Consider the following 10,725-nt stretch of genomic DNA (forward strand, 5'->3'; position numbering starts at 1 on the left):
AGAGAGAGAGAGAGAGAGAGAGAGAGACAGAGAGAAAGAGACAGATAGAGACAGAGAGAGAGAGACAGAGAGAGAGAAAAAATTGACAAGTACTGTATTCGGTATAGTATAGGTTTCCAGATATTTTGGAATATCTATGACGGATGATCTTCGGAGCTATTTGGCCAAGACAGTTTTAGAAGGTTACGACTCACCATTTTTAATTTTGAGTAACTTTAAGAAAATGGAGTTTATGAGTTTGAATAAGTTCTGGAGCCTCAGAATCACGCCGGTCGGGTAGGCGTGTCCCTTGAAGAAATTATCTCAACTAGCGGCCACGAGTATCGTTTTCTCGGATATGTCCAGAGCTTACTTCAGAAAACGGAGTCTACTGTATTAATTCACTATATATTCAGTTCACTTCAGGTTTCTTATATTTGTTCGAAGTTAATTGCAATGTCTTAACACTATTTATTTATCAAAACTGAGTTCAAGCACAGGCAACAAATGCATGATATGCTCGATTTCACGACCGACTACGAAGTTGTGCGTAATTGTCGGTTACTAGGGAGGTTTTACTGCGAAAATCACTGTTGTATTATCCGCGGTCTACCGATCGGTTGAGCCCAAGTGAAGGGAAACGAACTCGGCGTAGAGACAATACGTGAATTGACGCAGGAATCGATAGCAATGTTGACGACTGTTCCGTCTGATGGCGACTGATCATAAATTTTTACGACTCGCGAGTCGAGTACTCATGTAAGTGTTGGTCGTGGGTGTTTAGCTACGTTAGCAAATTTTGGGTTATAACAGAGTTTCTAGAACTCGTTGTTCTAGAAACGTTTTTTCAATTTTTTTGTTTTTTATTTATTTCATTAAAAATATTACATTTGATTAGCATCCATCCAACTATTATGAGTACTATCAAATCCCAACCATTTTACATATTCCTTCTTTCCCTTCTTCTTCAACAATTTCTCAACAAGAAACACATGTGGATACTTGACCAAACTCAATTCCTCCTGATAAAAGCCGCCTTCAATTGCTCCGTCGTTCTCATCCGCCAGTTTGTACGTCACCGGAGTGGTGTTCTGCACTTTTTTGATTGTAAATATTTCTGTAGTCCAGTTGGGAGTGTATCCTTTCTCGAAAACAGTTGTAAGGATATTTTCCCGAATTGTTCACCCAGGAAAAATCCAAACTACTTTTTAAGCCTTCTCTATCGCTCAATAATTGGGCGCCAGCCGAACCTTGTAACGTGGTCAGTTTTTACTGGGGATCAAAATGAGCGTTATCTTGCCCTTTTTCCTTGGTAAAGTCAGAAAACTGAAACTCGATGATTGTGGGCGCCAGTTGTTCTTTGTCTCGACGGAAACAACAAAAACCGGAATTAGATCGATGTGGAAAAATATAACAAAACCAAAGATTCAAAAGCACAAAAAAACTTAAACCTAAGGGGCCAAGGGAAAGGACACTGGGTGCTTGCGCTGCTCAGGGGGTGGGTTGTGGAGAGAGGGGTAGGTTCAAGTGGAGAACGGGTCACTAGGCTCTTATCCTAAAAGAAAGAAACCCAAGGCCAAAATTTAATGCTGAAATGTACGGATCTGTATTGTCTCTAAAATTCAACAAAAGAGTAATAATCGTAATAATCGTTTCAAAAAACCCATAGTCCGCTCTGAGAGTGAGGGAGAGAGACCAAAAAATGTATACCTATCCATCAAAATTAGTAATAATAATTCCATAATATCAGAATAATATCACACCGTAATTAATATCACGCGATGTACGCAGAGAGACCCAAAAAAACATAATAAATCCAAAATAAAATAAGTAACCTCAAAAATGGAACAAAAATGAGAAAAGAAAAAAAATAATATCGAATTCAATATCGAACGAGAGTTGGCTAATTTAGCAATAACGAAGAAAAACCACTTATCCCGAATTCCAAAAATAATCCCCGACAACAAGAAAAATCCTAGCGCAACATAATTTTTGAAAACGCGCGGGCTCGAGAGCATACAACGAACACGTGGTAGTTAAAACGACGGACGCGGCGCATGAAATCTACCGAGGCGCGACCTTGAAGCGAAAGCCGCTTGAAAATGTCTCTAATGAAGGCGGTGAACGCATGAAAAAAATCATCAATAAAGTCTCACAGCCCGTCAGCACACAAAAATCCTAATTATTCCGTATTTTCAGAGATATTTCATCCCGAGGCGATGAACGCAACATTGAAACGATCGGAGCGGAATGAAAATAGAACTACATCCCGAGAAAATCGAAAGAACGCGAAAATCCCGAAAAGTTCTTAAATGAATGAAACGTCTAATTAATTAAGCCATAATGACTGGCAAGACCGAGAGGTAAATAGCTCGAAGTGTTCGAGAAGGCGTCTAGCGCAGAAGTGCCTTTCGAAGTCGGAAACTACACGGCTTTTATCCAAAAATTCCAACGCAAAACTCCCGAAATATTCACTCACTTAAGCGACATAAAACTATCCTTACGGGTGCGAGAGAGAAGCACGAAATCCACCATCGTAAGAGAGAGACAGATAAGAAATCTCTCGCGGCGTCAAAACTCGCAAAATCTGACAGGCGATTAATGCAATTATTGGGCGTTATTTAAGCTCTACCGCACAGAGCAAGACCTCAAAATCAATAAATTATGATCCAAAAACCCTGAGATGAGAAAACCTACGAAAATGATTCCCAACAATACGAGAATCCCACAACCAAAAATACTCGTGAAACTCACCAGCGAAACGATGCACTACTAGTCGCTTGTCGGCTCCTCGGCAAAGTCTCCACATACGAATCTCCGTGGCCCCCAAATGTCTCGTTTCACCTATCGGTACTCTCCCGATTAACTACAATTGTCTTTAGATTCACACAAAAGAAAAACTCCTATGATAGTCGAAACGGAGAGAACTAACCGCGCTATACTTACGTGTGCCACACGTGAGGTATGCTAATCGATACTGACGCTCGATGGGCCACGATGGCGGCTTGGCGCACGGAGATGAGACGTGGACAGAGCGCCACGTGTGCCTGGATGGCGCAACAATTACATAACGGTCGGTAACCGGGAATTCTACCTAACGAAATTCAAATTGAAATAACTCTATACAAAAAGTCATTACTACAGCGATCGAAATGGATGTCAGAGTGGGTTATTAACTCAAGAAAAATTCATATTTAACTATAATCTCCTCTCCGGAGTCGTATTCTCGGGATCACGGGGCTAGGGAAATAAATTACGAAGGCAATGAACAAAACTTAATTACAAAAAAGTGTAAACAATTAGAAAAGTCGAGCTCAAACGACCTTGGCGATTCACGCGAGACCAACGGTTGGGATTGATCGCGTGACCTTCCACCTAACCTAAAACTAACCCATCCCAAACCCCAAAAATCCACTACTTGACCGGTACTATTCCAACTACTCCTACACAATCCCCGAAAATTCGAAAGGAAGGGAAAAATCCTCAAAAATGATCGCGCAGCTCGGTAATATCTCGGTCTTAGTCACGAAAATTCTATCGGCCCTATATAGTTAATTTTTCCCTATCTAATTAACAAAACAGAAAGCGTGAAATGCAAGGGAAAGACAAAACGAATCCAAAAATACGAAAGAGGCGTCAGAACGCAAAACAAAATTCTCAATAACAAAGAAAAATGATAAAAACAAAAAAGTGTTAGAACGTAAAACCGAAGCTCTGATGAATCCAAAATGACTCGAAATCTCTAATTATTAACAAAATGAATTGACTCGAAACTATTGGCTCGACTGGGTCGTTTTCTTTGCGTACTTACGGGTTTTCCGGTAGTTTTTCCGATGATCCCGCGGCGAGCGAAGGGATTTCCCCAGAATCCCTTACACCCCCCATCTTTGCCGGTTCCAAGTCCGTTTCCGCATCGGTCAAGGGTTGTTATCCATGCGGTTGTTATCCTTCCTTCCTTCAGCACTGTAGCAATAGTGCTTTCCTCTGATCAGCATCACTCGAACCCACGACCTGAAATAGAGTCTCATGCTCTATGAATAGAGAGCCGGGCAACCTCATAAACGTATTGCATAGACCTAAGATTATTTATTAATTATAGCCTTTAGGCACCAGGTACATGAAGCACAGCCAGAAAAACGGATTAGTACGCTATTCGTTATGGAAAAAATGCAACAAAAAATCCCATTTATGTGTTTTCAATACTAGACACAGCAGGCAGTAATAAGCTCAAAAGCAGACGGGATTTGCACAACAACACATTCCTAGACAGCAGTGGTAATCCAAGAATAATATAGGCACTCAGCACATTCCCCTTTGAACGCGAACATTACCGCAAGCAAATGCATCAGGCACAGAGGCAAAAATATTCACTATCTTAATCTAATAATGAATTGAGTATAATTTAATTAAGAACAATAACGGTCCTGGGCTTAAGGCCATGGAAGATGTAAAATTCCCAAACGCCAATCTTCAAATTGTATCGCAAGTGGCTTCTGCAGCAATTCACTCGAAGGCTCCTTTATTCAGGTGACTTTGCAGCAACCTGTTTGTCGAGGAACCTAGTGATGGCCATGGGGTCCATGGCTGCGAGTTGTTCCAGCCACTGCTCTGCCGTCTTGGTTTCCAGGCTTGTGGCAGTAATGGGGTGGCTAGACAGCATTATACGCCCTGGTGGCATTAGAGGGGCAGTAGTTTTCGACAAGGTCGAGGGGTTGGCCTGAGAGGCAGTGGTTGTTGGTGCAACAGGCAATGAAGGCCAAGTCACTTGTCCTGAGGGCGATGGTGGGGGTCCGGAAGGATAGGTGGGGGTTTTGGCCCTGGGAGCATCTGTTGGGAGTGTGGTTGCAGCAGCATCGTCGATTGAAGGGGTGACTCTAGGAGCATCGATAGTGGGGTTAATCTTCAGGGGTTCTGGTGATGGCCTGAGGCGTTGCGCAGTAGATTCAGCGTAGGTCTGAGATCTGGCGCGTTCGAGTTTGTCCTGGACGGAAACCCTCTCAGTACTGGCTGAGGACTGAGGTCGAGAGGTAGAATAGGCACTGGTGGCTTCTCGATTGGTCGAGAGAGCAGCGTTGGAACCTCCTGGTGCAGTTGAGGTTCTTGACCTACCAGGGGTGGTTGGCCTATTGGCAGAGGGTCGGAGGGTCTCCTGAGGTTCGTCAGCGTGTAACGTGCTAGGCGGGTGGCATTAGGTGCAGTTTTGAGGTTTGGTTGAGGCAGTTGTCCCTCGAGATTCTGTACGATGACCCAGCTGGCCTTCTCATGGCGTCTGTCCATAACGTGGCGTCTGTCCATAATGTGGTGTAGGAGTAGCAGCGAGTGTATCAGTAGGAAGACTGGAACTGAGTTCCAACGGGGTGGCAGCAGTGGCTGCATCAGAACTAAAGATGGCATCTGGTGCCGGATTCGAAGGTTTGGAGACGGGCTGGGGGTCTCCAAGGGCCATCTGTGCGATTTCCTTGGCGATGCGAGTAGCTTGTTGACCGTCCTCCATTTCAACATCTTCCTGGGGGGTGTCCAGAGGCGGAAAAGGTGGCATTACTGCAAATTCTGTGGGTGCCCTCAAGTTGATCAGGGAGGTGGCGAAAATTCGCAAAATCGGTAGGAAATTGTCGTCCTTCTGGGCAATAGCCCAGAATAACTTCTTGTAAGTTATCAGGGCGGCCCACAAAATGTGGTCAGGAACTGGGTTAGCAGCTGTGCAGGGTGACGTCGAAGCCTGACTGGCATTGCCCGTCCTAGTGGCTGGGGGTGTCGGTTCCTCGTGGCGGTGTGTAGGTGACACAGGGTCCACGGAGGCATCAATTGCAGCTGTCTCGATTTCTTCGGCCTCGGGAGAAGCATCTACTTCCATGGGGGCATCGACTGCAGGGGTTATAGTGGCTCCTAGAGAAGCAGTGGCTGGTGGAGTGTGGACCTCAATGGTAGTTGTGATCTTCTCCTCATTCTGGGCGTTTCCTGACGCGGGGTGTGGAGTCTGGCTCCTCTCGAGTTTGGCGTCCTCCATCGCAGGTGTCAAGGTGGTGTCCTCCTCGGGGTTAGCGTCCATGGTCGCAGAGTTCGTCTCTGTCTTCCCCTCGGGTGTGTCCTTCATGGACTCCTCTGTCTTCTTCTCTTCCATGTTATCTATAAAGGAGGACGCAAGCGGAGAGATTCACTTATATCATGATGGAGGCAAAAAAAAAATAGGCAATATAAAGGCAACTCCTGCAACCACAGTTTCTCATCTCAAGCTTCCTACATTGATGCTACCGATTATTTAAGCGTCTGCATTATCTAACGGCGGCAAATATGGCTTGAGATCTTACAGTGATACTTCACCTTGATTTTTACCTGCAAAAGTCTGCTAATTGATAACGTGTTTTCGAGAGGTTCTTGAAAACGACGTAAGGGCCTTCGTATGGTGGCACAAGGGCAGCAGAAATGCGCTTAGCTGCATCAGAGAGTGGATGTGACCGGCGCACGACGAGATCTCCCTCATTAAACTCATGATCACGACGGCGCAAATTATAATAGTGAGCTTGGCGAGTTTGAGCCTCCGCCAACGCATGATGCAGGGTCTTACGGAGTATCTCCAGCCATTTCATACATTCTAACCACTCTTCTGGTGATCTTGGTTCGATTTCAAGTTCACCCTCAATGTCTCGACGAAGAGAAACCGCCGATAAGGGCTCACGGCCAAAATTGGCAAATGCAGGGGTACATTGCAAGGCGCTATAGAGCGCAGTATTGCACGCAAAACGAAATTCGTGGAGGTGTAAATCCCACGTTCGATGGTCCCTATCGACAAAGACTCTAAGCATCATTTTTAAACACGATTACCCCGTTCGACGGGGTTCGCCTGAGGGTGATAGGGGGGCGACGTTTGGTGTCGCATACCAGTCAAGGTGGCTAAGGCACGAATATCTTTGTTGACAAATTCTGTCCCATCATCAGTGAATAGAACGCGAGGAGTTCCCCAACGAGAAACAATAACATTCTCGATATGTTTGCGAATGACTCTGCCAGTGGCTCTTCGCAATGCCATGACTTTTATCCACTTTGTCAATAGAACTTGCAGAACGAGGATGTAACAATGGCCAGAGTTGCTGGCAGTAATTGGGCCCATAATATCTGCGGCAACAGTTGTCCAAGGTTCTTCGATCGTTCGGTTCCCTCTAGGTAAGGCATTTTCAACTTTGCATAATTGTCACGTGGTGCAACGGTTTACGAAGCTTATGACGTCGCGTGACATACTTGGCCAGTAATAGGATCGGCTTAGTCGTTGATAGGTCTTATCGACTCCCAGGTGACCAGCTTGCGGCAATTCGTGGCATTGAGCAATGGCTTTTGAGCGTAGTTCCTTTGGAAGGACAAGGTTCCAATCATTTAGATCTTCCATTTCTACTGAAATAAATTCGGAAGGACGATGGTTGTATAATTGTCCATTTGCAATTTTCCAATCAGGGAAAAATTTCGGCACTCTCTGCACGTGGCGGAATTTCTTATTATACCATTCATCGTCGCTTACGCGAAGGCGTTCGATTGTCTCGCAGTCGGCACTCTCTCCTTCGGGGGCACGAGGTAAGGCATCGGGTACGTAATGCAGAGCACCTCTTCGGTGCACAATTTTGAAGTCGTACTCCATCATACTGAGGCCCCAACGGGTAAGTCGACCGATTGGATTTTTTAAATTATGCAACCAGCGAAGGCTACTGTGGTCGGTGATCACTGTAAATGAATATCCTCAAGGTAACAACGAAACGTGTTCATCGACCATAGGACGGCTAAACATTCTAATTCAGTAACCGTATATTTCTTTTCGGCGGCCGTTAACACGCGACTCGCATACGCAATTACTCGTTCTTCGCCGTCAATTACCTGGGTGAGTACGGCACCTAACCCCACCGTACTGGCATCAGTTTGCAGTGTAAAGGGAAGTTCAAAGTTTGGGCACGCGAGAGTCGGAGACGTGGTCAAACATTCCTTCAAGGCTGTAAAAGCATGGTTTTGTTCCTCAATCCACACCCAGGGTTGTTGCTTCCGGGTGAGTCGAGTGAGGGGTTCGGCGATCGTCGCAAATTGGGGTATGAATCGGCGATACCATGACGCCATGCCCAGAAATCTACGCAATTGCTTAATATTTTTGGGGGCTGGATAATTGAGGACCGGTTCGATTTTCTCCGGGTCCACTTGCATTCCTGCACTGTTGACTATAAAACCGAGATACTTGACTTGAGATCGGCAGAAATGGCTCTTTTCTTTATTGATCGTCAGACCAGCTGAAGTGATTTTATCAAGGACCTCTTTGAGGTAGGTTAGATATTCCTCAAAAGTACGTGATACGATGATGATGTCTAAGTAGATGAAAACATTGGGGTATAATCCTTGACCCAAAAGGCGATCTAAGATGCGCTGAAATGTAGCAGGTGCATTCGTGAGGCCGTAAGGCATACGCTGGAAGTGGAATAAACCTCTTCCAGGGGCGATAAACGCAGTGATTTCTTGACTCTCAGGGTCTAACGGGATATGAAAGTATGCTTGACTCAAATCGAGAGTAGTAATGTAGTGCGCATGGCGCAATTCGTCCAATATACCCGTCATATTCGGGATTGGATAGGCATCTTTCTTCGTGACCGCATTGACACGGTGGAAGTCGATGCAAAATCTATATTTACCATTGGGTTTATGAACCATAACGATGGGGCTGGACCAGTTACTCTTGGAAGGCACAATGATGTTGTTCGCCAGCATCTCGTCCACCTCTTTCCACATGATCCCACGAATCGCGGGACTCACAGGATAGGGCTTTTGCTTGATAGGGGCACTATCCCCGACGTCAATATGATGAGACGTAAGTGTGGTGATTCCAGGTTTATCGAAACCCTTTGGGAGGTTTTTCTCCAAAAATTCTTCTAATCTTTCTTCCTCCCTTTTCTCCAGTGTACGCAAACCATTACAGATAATGATACTAGTGGCAGAATGCAAAGGTGCGAATTTATGATGCTCTCCAGGCGTTTCTCGATAATGCCAAGATTGATCGAAAAAGTCGATCACTATTCTGGCTCCCACTAGGAAATCCATCCCTAGAGTAAAATCTTCAGATAGGGTGAGCAGTAATATCACGTCTAGTAGCGTAGCTCGGCCTGCAAGTTCGGCATGACATGTCGACATGTGTCGAATTCTTTCTATTTGGCTACCAGCAAGGATCACGCGCTTCTCGGGCACTTCATAAGGAATGATCTGTACTTTCTGGAATAATTTTAATCCAGCAGCATCAGCGAAACTACTCGTCGCACCAGAATCAATCAAGGCTCTCACGCCTTCGTTCCGCTGAACTATTGAGCAACAATGGCAATTCTGCAGGAACTTCGGGGGCAATCAATTGCAGAGGATCAGATTCCACCTGAGAAAGGTCAATTGGTGGAGAGGCAACAGGGTTGCATGTTGAGAGTCCCGGATCGGAAGGAGAGTTCTCCGGGTCGGCTGGTCTCACTTGTCGTTTCTCCTACTGCAGTTGGGGCAAGTTCTTGAAGTAAAACCAGAGTATCGGCCGCAATAACAGAACATTCTTTTAGGGTGAGGGCAATACCGGTGGGGGTGTCCTTTCTCATTGCAATTCCAACACTCAATGTCGATAGGAAATTGTTGAGCTGGGATGACAGGGGCTGGTCCTGCAGGGGCGGTGGCGACACGACTTGCAGGGGGAGTTGGGACTCTTGGAGGGACTCTAGTGGTTGGGTTTTGGGGTGGCCCGAGGGCACGGTCACGAGAGCGTGAAGACCTAGGCCTGAGGGCACTCTGCCACGCAAGTGGAGCAGCTGGATTCTGAGTAGTGACAACTGGAGGTAATGTAGGGTTTCTAGGTTTATAAACTGTCCTAGGGGCAGCGGGAGCCGCATCGAGTCCCAATTCATCCAGCTGTTCTTCGAGCTCTTGGTTTGGCTGAGAATCTTCAGCATCATAATCGTCTTTAAATTGTACTGCCCTCGCAGTAGTGCGATTGGCTCCTCTGAAGGGTGAGCGAGCAGGGGCACGAGGTGCACGATAGGCCAAGCTAGGGCATACTGAGTCTTCTGGTCTTGGCGGAGGGCAACGATCGAGACTCCCTTGAATTCTCTCTATTCGCAATACCCCCATCTCTAGTTCATCCAACGTTAATCCTTCTCTCAACTGGAAGGTCATACGATACATGGGCAACATGTTGCGATGGGTTAGCTTCACTTGGTCCCAATCATTAATGGCAGGTTTCAGACGAACAAAGTAGCCTCGTAAGCAAGCGAAATAATTTCTTGCAGATTCGTCCTCAGCTTGAGTACGTCGGCTGACTTCGTCGCGGAGGGCCATCTGGTAGTCGGGGTCCGCAAAGTGACCTCGAAAGGCTTCACGAGCATGAGTCCATGTAGGAAATTCGTGGATGTGTCCACGGTACCAAGTGAGGGCAGGGCCGCCAAGCACGAACGAAAGTGCACTGATTAAGTCTTGTTCTCTAATATTCAAGAAGGACAATCCTTCATTGACTCGAGTTAACAGTAGTTCCACGTCTTCGTTAGGATATCCCGAAAATTTGATATCCCACTTCTTCATGATATTCAATAACGCAATAGGCGTAATCAGGCGATTATAATCCCGATAGGGAAAGGGATCGTCATTATCTGACGAGTCAAATCCTAGGTCGACAGGAATTCATCGGTGTTGGGCTCTTGCGGTGGCTCCAGTAGCATTAGTTAGTAGTAGTTGAGTTCGGTGGCATGAAGGAGGGGCAGT

The 10,725-nt window shown here is 45.9% G+C and overlaps 1 long non-coding RNA gene across 1 annotated transcript in view; it reads right to left on the reverse strand.

Annotated features, from left to right (window-relative positions):
- The window catches only part of LOC107046459, an 87,104-nt gene extending 82,941 nt beyond the window's left edge, over positions 1 to 4,163 (reverse strand). The window contains exon 1 of the long non-coding RNA XR_001461564.1: positions 3,791 to 4,163. This is a non-coding gene — a long non-coding RNA (uncharacterized LOC107046459). The remainder of the gene's footprint in view (positions 1 to 3,790) is intronic.
- Positions 4,164 to 10,725: the final 6,562 nt, after the last annotated feature.

Source organism: Diachasma alloeum, unplaced genomic scaffold (assembly GCF_001412515.2).
Source record: "Diachasma alloeum isolate Michigan unplaced genomic scaffold, Dall2.0 Dall_scaffold_01405, whole genome shotgun sequence".
In the NCBI taxonomy this organism is placed as follows: Eukaryota; Metazoa; Arthropoda; class Insecta; order Hymenoptera; family Braconidae; genus Diachasma; species Diachasma alloeum.